Source organism: Mustelus asterias, chromosome 12 (assembly GCF_964213995.1).
Source record: "Mustelus asterias chromosome 12, sMusAst1.hap1.1, whole genome shotgun sequence".
Lineage (NCBI taxonomy): Eukaryota > Metazoa > Chordata > Chondrichthyes > Carcharhiniformes > Triakidae > Mustelus > Mustelus asterias.
Genome location: NC_135812.1, coordinates 84,944,083 through 84,960,596, shown reverse-complemented (window position 1 = coordinate 84,960,596; position 16,514 = coordinate 84,944,083). Strand labels below are relative to the sequence as shown.

At 44.6% G+C, this 16,514-nt stretch overlaps 1 protein-coding gene across 1 annotated transcript in view; it reads left to right on the top strand.

The window, feature by feature from the left end:
- Window positions 1-12,941: 12,941 nt before the first annotated feature.
- The window catches only part of engase (endo-beta-N-acetylglucosaminidase), a 62,824-nt gene continuing 59,251 nt past the window's right edge, over window positions 12,942-16,514 (top strand). The window contains exon 1 of the mRNA XM_078225531.1: window positions 12,942-13,156. The gene's annotated coding sequence lies outside the window, so the exon portion shown is untranslated. The remainder of the gene's footprint in view (window positions 13,157-16,514) is intronic.

Genomic DNA, 16,514 nt, shown 5'->3' with positions numbered 1-16,514 from the left:
GAAGGCCGCCTTGGAGAACGCTTACCCGAAGATCAGAGGCTGAATGCCCTTGACTGCTGAAGTATTCCCCGACTGGAAGGGAACACTCCTACCTGGTGATTGTCGAGCGGTGTTCATTCATTCGTTGTCGTAGCATCTGCATGGTCTCCCCAATGTACCATGCCTCGGGACATCCTTGCCTGCAGCATATCAAGTTGACAACGTTGGCCGAGTCGCAAGAGTATGTACCGTGTACCTGGTGGATGGTGTTCTCATGTGAGATGATGGCATCCATGTCGATGATCCGGCACGTCTTGCAGAGGTTGCTGTGGCAGGGTTATGTGGTGTTGTGGTCACTGTTCAATGGGCGGGATGGGGATTTTAGCCATTGGGTTCTGTTGCTGTTGAGTCGAGGGATTAACCCCCAACAGATTGGTTAGTGGGCTGGATGCCCTGCATCACGAGTCAATCCTGGCCAGGGGAGAGTAGAGAAGCTCTGGGCAGTGGAGTCAGTGGAGGCTCAAGGCCTGTATGTGGGACATGTGTAGACAAGAGCATTTCTGCACCTTCTGGTCCACTAAGACACCATAAAAATTAAATTAAGGGTTCAATTCCTCTCATGATTTGCATGACATCATTTAACCCTGGCAGCTGACTTGCACACGACCCTTACCAGCCGGGAGCGAGGTCTTCATTCACCTCTCAAAACATGCGAGTTAAAATAGAGGCTGGCACTGCAGCCTGGACAGGAAGGCAAGTGCTCTGCCTCTATTTGAATCCCATCTTCCACAGGCTTGGGATGTTAAAATTGGGGCTATGTGCTTTGCTATTTCATATCCTGGCTATCCTGGCTTGGGTCACTGTCTGTGTGGAGTTTGCATGTTCTCCCTGTGTCTGCATGGATTTCCTCCGGCTGCTCCGTTTCCTCCCACAGTCCAAAGATATGCGGGTTAGGTGGATTGGCCATGCTAAATTGCCCCTTAGTGTCACGGGAACTAGCTAGGGTAAATGCATGGGGTTATGGGGATAGGGCCTGGGTGGGATTGTGGTCAGAGCAGACTCAATGGGCCGAATGGCCTCCTTCTGCACTGTAGCATTCTATGATTCTATAAAAATTCAGTTGCATCTAAATCAGGCTACTAACCGTATTGCATGCTAACGCATTGAAAGATGTCTCACACTCGTCTTTCCCGAAACAAAGTAACATTTCTCTTTCAATAAAAATTCTAGGAAGCTTATTTTAGAAACAGCCGTTTGGGAAAATTTACACTGAGCCCTTTGATCTCCTTCCCCAACTATGCAGACACACCACAAAACAGCACAAAGAAGTAATTTGCCAGAACAAATGGCAACACATTGTGGATGATGGACTCGATGCTCACATAATTATCTGTTTTGAAACAAACAGATGTGACAAATTCCACTGATCTCCTTCCCCAGAACACACACTTATTTCCAACCCAGCACTACATAAGTGAAAATTCCACAGGAAAAAACAATGGGCCTCCCAGTGTTTCTTGGCAGCAGGAAGTGGCATGCCGTTGGCAGGTGGTGGGATCTTCGGTTCCTGCTGTTAGCAATGGATTTCCCATTGATTCCACCCCACACTGCGGGGAACATGTGGTGGGGGTGCACCATCGGTGGGACCAGAAGATCCTGCCGGTGTGAAGAGCCGGAAGGTCGCACCCACATCCTAGCCTTGACTCCTGTAAAGTCAAGGCTAGGATGTGGGTGCGACCTTCCGGCTAGGATGTGGGTGCTACCAGCATGGCCCTTTCCTCTTACACTATTTCTTTCCTTTTCAGAATAGCCATCATCTCACCTTGTTGACAAATCTACCTTTAACTTGTCTATACTCTTCAACTATCACTCGTATCTAATCTATCTTTCCTCTCTAATGTCCACAAATGTCTCATAATCTCCCAGCTTCACATGCTCAACTAGTTTCCAATCCCTCCCAATTGCCTCCTACTCTACTCCTCAATGAATTGATTTTAAATTTTTGTCTTCATATAGAAATCTCTCCCAGGCCTTGTCCTGTCCTGAACCATTTGGCTTCAAACTTTTGATGATTTAGTCACATCCCTTTGATGTTTGTGGTACCTTTCTGTGCACACATTTGCTACAATGTTTGTCTACGTAACAAGAATGACTGCATGTGAAAAGTAATCCATTCATGATAAATTACTTTGGGATATACTGAGGACAAGAAAGGCAGTATATCAATGCAAATTGTTTCTTTTTATCCACTTTCCAGCTCTACCCTCCTTACCCTCCCTGATAGGGCTCTCAGCTACATTGGCCTTATTCACTGGATCCATCCTCCTCAAAACCCTCTCTTGATGCTTCATTCTCAACTTTCCCTAGCTTCCTCAGAACTATCATTGACCCAACAAAGGCTTGGCGTACATTCTTTTTTCCCTCTGTGAGATTCTTTTGACATTGGCCATGCATTTCCATGGGTAGCCACTCCAGCAGTTGCACTGGGATAGTAGCCAATGGACAGTGCTGGAGGTTGATATGTGGGCACTTCCTTTGTTTGGGGCAAGAAAATTGGGAGCCTCTATGTTGCCCATCTGCCCTAAGTCAGTGGGAACTAAGTCAGTCAGCCCCCCTTGATAATCATTGTCTAGATTCCAATATGCTCATAACTGACCACCCGACCATGCCACTGCTCTAATCCGCTCTGCATGCTAATCCTGCACACCATTACTTTAGTCCACATGGACCCTTGATGAGGTCCATTTTACTGGGGGTACCAGCCAGTGTGGAATCAGAGAATGGTTACAGCACAGAAGAAAGCTATTCAGTCCATTGTGTCTATGCTGGCTCACTGCAAGAACAACTTAGTGAGACCAAACCTTCCCCCAAAGCCCTGCAAAGCTTTTCCCTCCAGGTGCTTATCCAGTTCCCCATTGAAACCCAGGATTGAATGTGCCTCCACCACACTCTCAGGTAGTGCATTCTAGATTCTAACCAAGCGCTGGCTGGAGTTTTCCAGCGGGATCTTCTGGTCCTGCTGGTGTGAACGGAGATTTCAATGGTTGGGTTTGGGGAAGGGGACTGGAAAATTCTGGCTGCTGTGTTGGGAGGAACCTCATGTCCTCATATCGGTGTTGGTTCTTTTGCCAATCACTGTAATTCTGTGTCCTCTGGTTCCCAACCCCACTACCAATGGGGACAGTTTCTCTCTATCAACTCTCTCTCATGATCTCTCATGACTTTGAATACTTCTACCAAATTCTCTACTGAACCTTCTCTTTAAGGATAATACCTGGCTTCTCCAATTTTTCTCATGTAACTGATGTCACTCATTCCTGGAACTGTTCTCTTAACTTGTTTCCCTAAAGCCTTCACATCCCAGCCAAAGTGTGGTGCCTAGCATTGGACACAGTGCCCCAGTGGAAGTTGAAGGTTCATCATTACTGCCTTGCTTTTGTACTCTGTGCCTCTATTTATAAATGTTGTGGAGATGCCGGTGTTGGATTAGGGTGGGGGGACAGTAAGAAGTCTAACACACCAGGTTAAAGTCCAACAGGTTTATTTGGAATCACAAGCTTTCTGAGCGCTACTCCTCTCACCTGAGGAACTCACTCACTTGAGGAAGGCGCAGCGCTCTGAAAGCTCGTGATTCCAAATAAACCTGTTGGACTTTAACCTGGTGTTGTGAGACTTCTTACTGTGTTATTTATCAAGTTCTAACCACTTCCTCAACCTGCCCTGCCACCTTCAATGATTTGTGCACAAATGCCCCCAGGTCCTTCTATTCCTTTGCCCCATTTAGAATTGCACCCTTTATTTTATGTTGGCTCTCCTCATTCTCCACATTTGTCTGCATAAATTTCAACTGCTACCTGTCCGTCCATTCAACCAGTCTGTCTGTAATGATCTTGAAGGCTACTTGTATTGGCTTAAAGTTATAACTGGTTTATTACCAACAATAAATTGATACATTCAAACAAGGGTCTTGACAGGACTGAATACACGTCGACTCTCCAATCCTCCCTGATTCCAAGTGAGGTTCCTCCCAACCCAGAGCACATGCCTCTGCATCTGATTGGCTTGGCTTCCTGCACTGCCTCTCCATAGAGTCCAGTCCGATCACGCGGCCCTCAGGGATTGCCACCTTAAAGGGGCCACGCTACCGCACTGTCCATGTCCTCTTGAAATCTGTCACTTTCTTCCTCACAGTTCAAAATATTTCTAAATTATGTGCCATCTGCAAATTTTGAAGTTGTGTCCTGTACACCAAACCTAAGTCATTAATATATATCAAGGAAAGCAGAAATCCAAGCACTTCCTCCTGTAGTATAAGGGTCTGGCACATATAGAGTCATAGAGGTTTACAGCATGGAAACAGGCCCTTCGGCCCAATTTGTCCATTCCGCCCTTATTTTTTAAACCCCTAAGCTAATCCCAATTGCCTGCATTTGGCCCATGCCCCTCTATACCCATCTTACCCATGTAACTGTCTAAATGCTTTTTAAAAGACAAAATTGTACCTGCCTCTACTACTACCTCTGGCAGCTTGTTCCAGACACTCACCACACTTTGTGTGAAAAAATTGACCCTCTAGACACTTTTGTATCTCTCCCTTCTCACCTTAAACCTATGCCCTCTAGTTTTAGACTCTCCTATCTTTGGGAAAAGATATTGACTATCTAGCTGATCTGTGCCCCTCATTATTTTATAGACCTCTATAAGATCACCCCTCAGCCTTCTACGCTCCAGAGAAAAAAGTCTCAGTCTACCCAGCCTCTCTTTATAACTCAAACCATCAAGTCCCGGTAGCATCCTAGTAAACCTCTTCTGCACTCTTTCTAGTTTAATAATATCCTTTCTATAATAGGGTGACCAGAACTGTACACAGTATTCCAAGTGTGGCCTTACCAATGTCTTGTACAACTTCAACAAGACGTCCCAACTCCTGTATTCAATGTTCCGACCGATGAAACCAAGCATGCTGAATGCCTTCTTCACCACTCTGTCCACGTGTGATTCCACTTTCAAGGAGCTATGAACATAGCTGAATACACGTCGACTCTCCAATCCTCCCTGGCTCCAAGTGAGGTTCCTCCCAACCCAGGGCACATGCCATAGCCAGATCTCTTTGTTCTGTAACTCTCCCCATATCTCTCATATAGGGTTATATGAGTCCAATACGACCCACACAGTGATGTAAGAGAACACATAACCCAAACCTAAGAGTCAGTCTAGTATTGGACAGAGCTGTGTGTACAAGCAAGGATGGAGAAAGTTCCTAGCGTAAACCCTTTACTGTGTATATGTAATTAGTGCTTGTAGTTAATAAATACTTACATTTAACCTACTTAAGACTATGAAGATGTCGTTAAGACCTACCAAACAGTATCCAATAACATACAAATGGCAGCAGCGAATGGAAAAATGCAAAACCTCGCAAAAATGCAGAAAATTCTGAAAGACTAAAGAAATATTCAAAAAAACATTTTGATCTGAAGAAAAGCTCAAGAAGTAGATGTGCAGAAGAAAATCACGAGGGAAAAGGTCCAAAGAAAGGCCTAGAAGCGGAAGGCAAGGTGGACGGAGAAAGATCGGCTACAAGAATGATTTAACAACAATAATGGCAATAGTGGCTTTAAAATGGCTATTTGGGCTGTGAGTTAAACATGCTGGGATCTTTGGTCAACTTATAATTGTTGACCAAATTAATAGTAGGCTGTGATCTGAAGCTTCCTGTGTTGACCAAATAAGGGAAGTTGTTTACATTTACATTAGAGATTGTGGCTTCGATTTATTACTGTTATGTGTGGAACATATCAAATGAACTAAGTGTAATGGCGTCGTTTGCAAGTAATTTCATTGGATTTTTGAGCCATGTGACCGGTTTCTGGTTACACAGCTGGCTGGATGACAGAGAATCTTCTGGAAGCAAGTGGAGGATTTGTGGATAAAAGACATGTGCAGCCTGTTTGTGAACACGATTCCTCACTCACCTGAAGACGGAGCTTGAGGCTCCGAAAGCTCGTGCTGCCAAATAAACCTGTTGGACTTTAACCTGGTGTTGTGAGACTTCTTACCCAGCCTTTGTTTGCCAGCGACAACTCGAAAGAGACTAACCATTGCAAGACATGTGCCCTGAAGGAATTTCCCTCAGAGAAGAAAATAGATTCTACATCGAGGATATTTCTTGGCCAGGGTTTTTCCTAAACTTGGTAGTATCTATTTTCAGTTAAATAAGTGAAGTTGATGTTCAGTTAAAGTTAACGTGCAGTCAAGAGTTAAAGTTCAGTTGAGAGTTAATGAGTTGCAACTGTTTATATTTGAGTTGGTACCAGAAATATTAAATAAAGGAATAGTTGAATTACTGTTCGTGTTTGTTTCATTAAACTGGAATGCATACAAGTGTTTAAATTAAAAGCCGGAAAACAGCAGGAATTTAAAATTCCTTACTGCAGCAGAAAACTCCATAGGATTTCTTGGAAGTCCAGCTTCAATTCCCAGAGTGCGGAGTCAGTAGACCTAGCAGCAGTGAGCTAAAATTTTTAGGGCCAAAGTTTTGCAGCTGTTCTCGTTGATGGGACCTTCCTGTCCCTCCGACAGTGCCCAGCGCTAGAAGGTGCAAACAATGGGAAAACCTGTTGACAGCGCCAGAATGGAAGATCCCACCACCAGCAAATGGCAAGCTGCCCCCACTGCTACAAGTCATGCACGGGGGGAGGTGGGGTGTGGGGTGGGGTGTGGGGGGGGGGGGGGGGTGCAAAAAATCCCACCCTAGGAAACAGCAAGTACTGAGAAACTGTTAAGTCACTCAATGGTTCAAAATTGCCATTTAAAAACCAGAAACCTGTTCCCTCTGTTGGCACCTGAACGCATGGGTTGGGAGTTTCTGGCCGCCCTCGCCCCGAAACCAGAAAATCCCACCTGAGGTCAATGGACCTTTTCATGGTCCGCCCCTCCCCCGCCTGCTACGATTCCCATGGTGGACGGAATGGGAAAAGTTCAAGCTCACTCCAAGAAGGAAAAAAAAATTATTTGGAACAGTTACAACTAAAGAATCAGCTTTAAAGACCAGCAAGAGAGAGATATCGATGCTTCTGTGACCTTGAGGGGAAGTGAGGAAGTCTGCAGCTGAGCACGAGTACCATTGCAGCAGGAGCCTACCAAAGCCAGCAAGCATGGGTAAACCAAACAGCGGCGCCATCTTGAATTTCAACAACTTCTTAAAGCCGAATCTGCACTTTAATATTTTTTAACCATGGATCAGAAATCCATTCTAGCAGATCAATTTGGTCATATCCCAGGGCCGGATCAATCACATAATTGGGGAATTTGGAGAAAACAATTCCTTAGATACATGATTGCTTCAGGTCTGGATGGAAAGGCAGAAGCTGAACAAGATAACACACTGCTTTATTTGATGGACCCAATAACGGATGGCATTGTTGCTGGGCAGAGAATCAGAAAATCATCTGCTAAATCTGGGGAAGTACTAAGATCATTCAATGCTGATTTTGACCTAAGAAATAACAAATTCCTCGCAAGGGCTACATTTAATAAAGGTGTCCAGCAGCCAGGAGAATCTGCAATTTGTTCATTAATAATCTGCACAGGATGGCCGAAGCTGTGAAAAGCTGAACTTTTCGGGGATAGAATAGTTGTAGGAGCAGCATTCTGAGACATGCTGCAAAAGCAAAGAAAGACCTAACCCTGGAGAAAGCTATCCAAATTGTGAGGCAGTCAGAACTCCGTCTGCAGCTAGGTCCACTTTGAGTGGAAAAAGCAAACTGTGGCACAGTTAGTTAAGCAACACAGAGCCAGGGACGTTCTGGATGTCAGAGAACAGATGACCCAAACCTAGAGGTCAGTCTGGTGTTGGACAGAGCTGAGTGCACAAGCAAGCATGGAAACAGCTCCTAGTTTGAACACTTTACTGTATATATGTACATAGTTTTCATAGTTAAGAAATACATGCAGTTAATCTAAGACCATGAACACTTCATTAAGACCAACTGAATAGGACCCAACATGTTACAACATCTCCCATCCAAAGGTCCCTCCAGATAGTAAATGGCGTTGGAGAAATCCAAGTCCTTTATTTCTGATAAATCCACTTTTCTTTTACATGTTTATGGGATGTGGGCATCGCTGGCTGGACCAGCACTTATTGCCTATCCCTGAGGGTATTTAAGACTCAACCACATTGCTGTAGATCTGGAGTCACATGTAGGCCAGATCAGGTAAGGGTGGCAGATTTCCTTCCCTAAAGGGCGTTAGTGAACCAGATGGATTTTTACAACAATCAACAATGGTTTCATGGTCATCATTAGGCTTTTAATTCCAGATTTGATTTGAATTTAAATTTCACCATCTGCCACGGTGGAATTCTAACCCAGGACCCCTGAGCATTACACTGGGTCTCTGGATTACTAATACATCGACAATACCACTACGCCACTGCCTCCCCTCACTCTCGGAGTGAGCTTGAACGCTTTCTGTTAGGGGAATAGTTGGACAGGCTCTCCCACCATCTCTCCCATCTTCCACCAAAAGGTCCCTGCCCATGGAACTGATCTGCTTATTAGCTCAGGACCCCGCTGGTGAGGCTCATATGTAATCTTGTAGAGACCAGTATGTCCAATTGTTTTGGGCGTACCACCACTACAGCGCTGGGCTCCAACTGGGGTCTAGGAGATGGTGCTCCAGTTTCGGTCTGTTGTTTGCCTTGTAAGGTTTGACAGAAGTACTGTCCCATACAAGCCGAGCAGAACATCCCACAAAACAATGGACATCTGATGTGACCAGACTTCCACAATGTACAAGGGGATTCAGCTGATGTACCGAAGATGTGAAGACCGGTAGAAATGCTGAGTAACTAGTTCATTTTTGTTCAAGAGACCAATGTTAGAGTGGATATTGGGGGAATTCTCTGATCTTTATCAAACAGTGCGATCGCAGGCTCCCTGATCGCCGGCCTCCTGATTGTGGGCCCCCTAAACACCAGCCTCCTGATCGGTAGAATGGGGCTGGCAATATCAGGAGAGGTGAGAAATCGCTCATATTTCCCACCCCGCTACGCTACTCGATCAACGCTGCAGGGTGGAAAAATCCCGCCCAAAGAATGGTTCTTAGACCCACAATCATCTGACTCAGAATCAAGTGCTATGTAAGAAGCAAGCTGATAAATTGGATGATATGCTATCTGGTATCCCTGCGCTTAATATAAAAATGTTGTGTATGTAGGGGCCTGAAAAAAAAGGATAAATGCAAGAAAAATGAAAAGAGTGTGTTTTCTTGAAATATGGGTAAATTTAATGAAAAAGACATTTCCCATTGTTCTTTGTTTTCTTGTGAGTTTCAATATCCTGTTTACTGGGCCAAATACCTTGAACAGATACTGTTTGTTTGAGTGATGTAAGCTAAGCCAATCCGTTTTCTAGAGAGCTGCACTTTAAGCCAATCAGATTACTTAGGGGGAGGGAAAAAGAAAAATGGCGGGAGGCAGAGGAAGCTGCAGTGGGGAGACACACGTGGGGAAGAGGAGCTGTTTCCATGCGGTAAAAACCCAGTTTTAACGTCGAGGCAAGTAATATTTGTAGACTAACATACTTCACAGTATGGGCACAAATATTACTGTGCAGTTAAAGCTCGTGTTTGTCGCAGTTTAGTAACTCGTTTTTTCCAGTTTGAAGTGAAAGGCAGCACTGTCGAGGAGGACAGACTTCAGCGCACTGGACCTACGTCACTACACGGACAGCTTGCTGCATTTATTTTTCCTGCTGCATCATCTTCCCGCTCGCAGACCCTTCTGGACTGTGTGTGTTGTGGTTGCGTAAGTATCTGGAGACTATACTATCAGACACTGAACAGCATCAGCAGTGTGTTGTTCAGGGCGTGTTTTCTTCATATGTGCACCAACGTATGGGCCCCAACATTTATAAATCCAAGCACTTGGTAATATTTTGAACATTTCTCAAGGTTGAAACTGTTTAAATGAAAAATCTTTAGTTTGGGACTCTTTACCTGTTTTATGAGACGCAACAATGCAAGAAAATTAATTTATTTTTGTTATTCCTTTTGTATGGTTGTCCTGAATCTTTTCTTATTATAAGGTTTACATACTTACCATTTTAGGAGGCACCGCACTATTATTAATAGGTTATTACTCTAGATTGCAACTGCATACACTAATCCTTTTCATTCACGCCTGAACTGACATTTATTGGTAAATAGGAAATTTAGCCTAGCTCAACACCAACCGCTAAGAACTCAGGATCCTGTTAATTGAACATTTACATAGTAGCCCCTTATAACATCAAGCACATCCCAGGTACAGCTTTACTTAACTCAGCTGGTCAGAGCATATAGTTGTCAGCAGGGGGTTACATGTATTTTTTACAATGTGCTAACAAAGGCAGCACGGTGCCACAGTGGTTAGCACTGCTGCCTCACAGCACCAGGGAGCCGGGTTCAATTCCAGCCTTGGGTGACTGACTGTGTGGAATTTGCACATTCTCCCCGAGTCTGTGTGTGTTTCCTCCGGGTGCTCCGGTTTCCTTGCACACTCCAAAGATGGGCAGGTTAGGTGGATTGGCCATGCTAAGTTGCCCCTTAGCATCCCAAGATGTGTAGGTTAGGGGGATTAGCAGGGTAAATACTTGGGGTTATGGGAATAGGGCTTGGGTAAGATTTGCGGATGATACAAAGATATGTGGAGGGACAGGTAGTGTTGAGGAAGTGGACAGGCTGCAGAATGACTTGGACAGGCTAGGAGAGTGGGCAAATAAGTGGCACATGGCGTACAATGTGGGAAAGTGTGAGGTTATGCACTTTGGGAGGAAGAATAGAGGTGTAGACGATTTTCTAAATGGGGAAAGGCTTCAGAAATCTGAAGCACAAAGGGACTAGGGAGTCCTGGTTCAGGACTCTCTTAAGGTTAACACGCAGGTTCAGTTGGCAGTTAAGAAGGCAAATTCAATGCTAGCATTCATTTCAGAGGGCTAGAATACGAGAGCAGGGATGTCCTGCTGAGGCTGTAGAAGGCTCTGGTCAGACCCCATTTGGAATATTGTGAGCAGTTTTGGGCCTCATACTTAAGGAATGATGTGCTGGCCTCGGAAGGGGTCCAGAGGAGGTTCACCAGAATGATCCCAGGAATGAAGGGTTTGTCATATGAGGAGCGGTTGAGGAGTCTGGGTCTATACTCGATGGAGTTTAGAAAGATGAGGGGGGATCTAATTGAAACTTACAGAATACTGAGAGGCCGAGATAGAGTGGACATGGAGAGGATGTTTCCACTAGTGGAATAGACTAGAACTTGAGGGCACAACCTCAGAGTGAAGGGACGCTCCTTTAAAACTGAGATGAGGAGGAATTCCTTCAGCCAGAGGGTGGTGAATCTGTGGAACTCATTGCTACAGAGGGCAGTGGAGGCCAGGTCATTGAGTGTCTTTAAGACAGAAATAGATAGATTCTTGATCAATAAGGGGATCAAGGGTTACGGGGAAAAGGCAGGAGAATGGGAATGATATTCATATCAGCCATGATTGAATGGCGGAGTAGACTCGATGATCCGAATGGCCTAATTCTGCTCCTATATCTTATGGTCTTAAGATGCTCTGTCAGAGAGTCAGTGCAGACTAAATGGGCCAAATGGCTTCCTTCGGTACTGTAGGGATCCTATGCTCCAATGATGTACCCAGTATAGAAAACTTGAATCTCGTGGATGTGGTTAAGTTATCTCAATTTGGACTAAGAGGTCTGTTGTTATTGTAAGGAATAATCATTAAGATAACATATATTGGAAGGAATAATTATTAGGACAAGTAAGAGATAAATTTTTAAAAATACTTTTCCAATTCAATCAAATCAAATCCAATTCAGAGTCTCAACAAGTTGAGACATTTCCGATCCAGGCTGACAAGACAGGGCGAGCGACCAAACCACCCTGTCCTGGGCCTGATCTACATGAGCCAAGCTGATTGGAGAAGGGGGAGGTTCCTCCTCCAAGACTTGAGCTCATTTGCATCTTAGCCAAAAGGCCGAGATGCTGCTTTAAAAAATTGCTTCATATGAAACATATGAAGCTTCAGTGTAACCCAATGACCTCAACCAAGTGCGGCCGACCATGGGCTGCCGACCATACTACACTTGATCTTAGCCAAAAGGCCGAGAAGCTGAAAGTAATTTCTTAAAACCTAAGAAACACACATCTTTTAAAAAAGTCTTGGCATAGCAGGATGCCCCACAATGGTTGAACAAACAACAACCTTGGCTGATTAGATAATAAACTTCAGATAGGAAGGCAAGATGGAACCACAATGATATCATAGCATATTCATTGGTGACCAATCAGAAAGAAGGCAGATAACGTAGGTCTAGTAAACCATGGTGGCTAACGAAAAGTGGCCTTGGGGTCTGCAAAAATAGCCTTGACTGTGAGATAAGAATGATGAGGTATGAGGCTAAAAAGTGTATAAAAATGACTGTAAGCGCGCTGATTCTTTGGATTCATCCGGAAATCCCGGCTTTGTTGACTTGTATTAGCGAATAAAGCCTTGCTGCCTGGAAGATCAAGACTCAGACTCTCTATTCTGATTGACGAACTCTTCTTGCCGTCCACGGAGAACCACGGCATTATCAGCCATTTTCTCCGAGTCTAGTCTGTTTGATTTCCCAGCTTTGGACTGGTTTCAAGCATCTCGAGCTATTGCTGATGTTTTGAGATTCTTTCCAGCGTTGGACATCTTGTGGGAAATCAGCATACACCCTCCTTCTGAATGATGTCACTGTTCTCTCCAGCAGCAGCTGCTGTTGCTGGAGCGAAAGTCACAAACAAGTAAAAGCACAGACATTTGGCTAACACCTCTGATCACTGCAGCAGGGTGTTCCAAAAGGCATGGCACTCCCCTTTGCACTGTGTTGGTTCACTGTTGATTCTGTTGTTTGCAATTGTTTATCATCTCATTCAACCTCACCACTACCTCCCAGAAGATCTAATCTTCAGTCGCTGCTTCCCGTGCACTTTAAACTGTCTGTCTGATTGTGCTCTGAGTTGGTTGCATAAATAAATAGCTGATGCCTGCAGCAGATTACTGTTTGGCTTCACAGTGGGATGGAGTGATCACACGAAAATACTTGGTGGCGCTACAATTGTGCTTTTGGTATCAGGCGACTGTCTTCCAAATGTGAAACTGAAGTAAGTTTAGATTTGGCTTGTATTTCTACCTAATTACAGTGCAAAAATATTACTATCTAGCGCTGTTTGTGCGTGTAAAGTGGGGGAGAATAAATTAAACTATTCCTGGTTCCTTTAGTTTTCCTATTTTGGCTGCTGGCGTCTTCAAAGGAGTTTGTATCACGCAGCAGGAAATATGAGAACATTGGCTTGTAGACTGTGAGGGAGCATGGCTGTACCAGGCTGTTAGTATAACTGGATGTGGAGATGCCGGCGTTGGACTGGGGTAAACACAGTAAGAAGTTTAACAACACCTGTTGGACCTGTTGGACTTTAACCTGGTGTTGTTAAACTTCTTACTGAGTATAACTGGATGCAGCAGATCATCAGATAGAGTGCCCCTGATTGATCAACTGCTAAAGGCAGGGAGTACATGAGCTGCAGACATCATAGAATCATAGAATAACCACATTGCAGAAGGAGACCATTTGGCCCATCAAGCCTGCACGGACAACTATCCCAGCCAGGCCCTATCCCCGTAACTCCACATATTTACCCTGTTAGTCCCCTTGACACTAAGGGGCAATTTAGCACGGCCAATCAACGTAACCCGCACATCTTTGGACTGTGGGAGGAAACCAGAGCACCCGGAGGAAACCCACACAGACACAGAGAGATTATGCAAACTCCACACAGACCATCATCTGAGGCCAGAATTGAACCCGGATCCCTGGCGCTGTGAGGCAGCAGTGCTAACCACTGTGCCACCGTGCTGCCCATGGTGATGGAGTTGTAATGCGGGGTGGGGGTGCTGAACCAGGCTCGGGGGGAGCAAGTTCGTAACAGAAGGGATAAAAAGGACATCAAAAACACTTTAAAGAATTTTTTTTATAGGACATGGGTGTCGCTGGCTGGGCCAGCACTTATTGCCCATCCCTAGTTGCCCGAGGGCAGTTGAGAGTCAACCACATTGCTGTGGCTCTGGAGTCACATGTAGGCCAGACCAGGTAAGGACGGCAGATTTCCTTCCCTAAAGGACATTAATGAACCAGATGGGTTTTTCCGTCAATCGACAATATTTCATGGTCATCAGTAGATTCTTAATTCCAGATATTTTTTAATGAATTCAAATTCCACCGTCTGCCGTGACGGGATTCAAACCCGGATCCACAGAACATTAGCTGAGTTTCTGGATTAATAATCTAGCGATAATATCTCCAGGGCTTGAAATTAGAAAAAAAGAGTAGGGTTTGGACAGTAGCATTAGTGACGTGAAGATAAGAAAAATGGTTGAGGAATAAGGTCAAAGTACAAAAAGAGATAAAGAGAACACAAATTCTCACCAAACAGAAAGCAATAATACAATATCTGTTGAGGAAGAGTAATGAAAAACAGGAGCATATTAAACTGCAATGAACTTAGCATAAGCACCAAAATAAGGGAATTGGAGGCAATAATTAGAGGTGAGAAAACAAGCAACAGAAAATGGCTGTAGACATGACAGGGTCGGAATTTAAATATCGCAGAATTAAAGAAACTTGTAGAAAACAGTATATGTAAAGAAATAGTATTGGAAAAATTTATGGAACAAAATGGCAGAAGAATTCCCCTGGGCCTGCCGGCCTGCATCATTGGGTTTTAAAAGAGGTAACTGCAGAGATAGTGAATGCATTGGTTTGGATCTTTCGGAATTACTTAGATTCCAGAACACTAAGAGTCATTGGCTAGAACTCTACCACCTTGCCCGTCACGGAATCGGAGCGGGCGAGGGGCCGACAACGGAAATTTCCATTGACGCCAGGTGGGAATTTGTGGTCTCGCCCGAGTGAGGTCGTAAAATCTCATCCAAAGAATCATAGAGGTCATAGAATCATAGAAACCCTACAGCACAGAAAGAGGCCATTCGGCCCATCGAGTCTGCACCGACCACAATCCCACCCAGGCCCTACCCCCATATATTTTACCCACTAATCCCTTTAACCTACGCATCTCAGGACACTAAGGGCAATTTTTTAGCATGGCCAATCAACCTAACCCGCACATCTTTGGACTGTGGGAGGAAACCGGAGCACCCGGAGGAAACCCACGCAGACTCGAGGAGAATGTGCAAACTCCACACAGACAGTGACCCAAGCCGGGAATCGAACCCAGGTCCCTGGAGCTGTGAAGCAGCAGTGCTAACCACTGTGCTACCGTGTCGCCCTACAGCAAGGAAACAGGGCCTTCGGCCCAACTTGTCCATGCCGCCCAGTTTTTACCATTAAGCTAGTCCCAATTGCCTGTGTTTGGCCCATTATCCCTCTCTACCCATCTTACCCATGTAACTGTCTAAATGCCTTTTAAAAGACAAAATTGTATCCACCTCTACTACTACTTCTGGCAGCTCGTTCCAGACACTCACCACCCTCTGTATGAAAAAAATGCCCCTCTGGACCCTTTTGTATCTCTCCCCCCTCACCTTAAATCTATGCCCTCCAGTTTTAGACTCCCCTACCTTTGGGGAAATATGTTGACTATCTACTTTATCAATGCCCCTCATTATTTTATAGACCTCTATAAGATCACCCCTAAGCCTCGTACACTCCAGGGAAAAAAGTCCCAGTCTACCCAGCCTCTCCTTATAACTCAAACCATCAAGTCCCGTAGCATCACAGTAAATCTTTTCTGCATTCTTTCTAGCTTAATAATATCCTTTCTATAATAGGGTGATCAGAACTGTACACAGTGTTCCAAGTGTGGCCTTACCAATGTTTTGTACAACTTCAACAAGACATCCCAACTCCTATATTCAATGTTCTGACCAATGAAACCAAGCATGCCGAATGCCTTCTTCACCACTCTGTCCACCTGTGACTCCACTTTCAAAGAGCTATGAACCTGTAGCCCCAGAAATCTTAGTTCTGTAACTCTCCCCAATGCCCTACCATTAACTGAGTAAGTCCTGTGTTAATTCGATCTACCAAAATGCATTACCTCGCATTTAATTAAATTAAACTCCATCTGCCATTCATCAGCCCACTGGCCCAATTAATCAAAGTCCCGTTGCAATGCTAGATAACCTTCTTCACTGTCCACTATGCCACCAATCTTGGTGTCATCTGCAAACTTATTAACCATGCCTCCTAAATTATCACCTAACGCATTCTCTTCCAAAGGATTGGAAGGTACCAAATGCGTTACTGCTTTTAACAATGGAGGAAAAGAGAAAATGAAGAAACGTAGGCCAGTTAGCCTAACATCAGTAGTAGGCAAAATATTGCAATTTATTATTAGAGACATGGGGCTGGACTTTACGCTCCCATGCCAGTGGGTTTGAAGTCTTTAAGTTGTCAGTTAATAGCCATTGAATCTGGCCTCCAACTTCGGACTTACCTGGGCT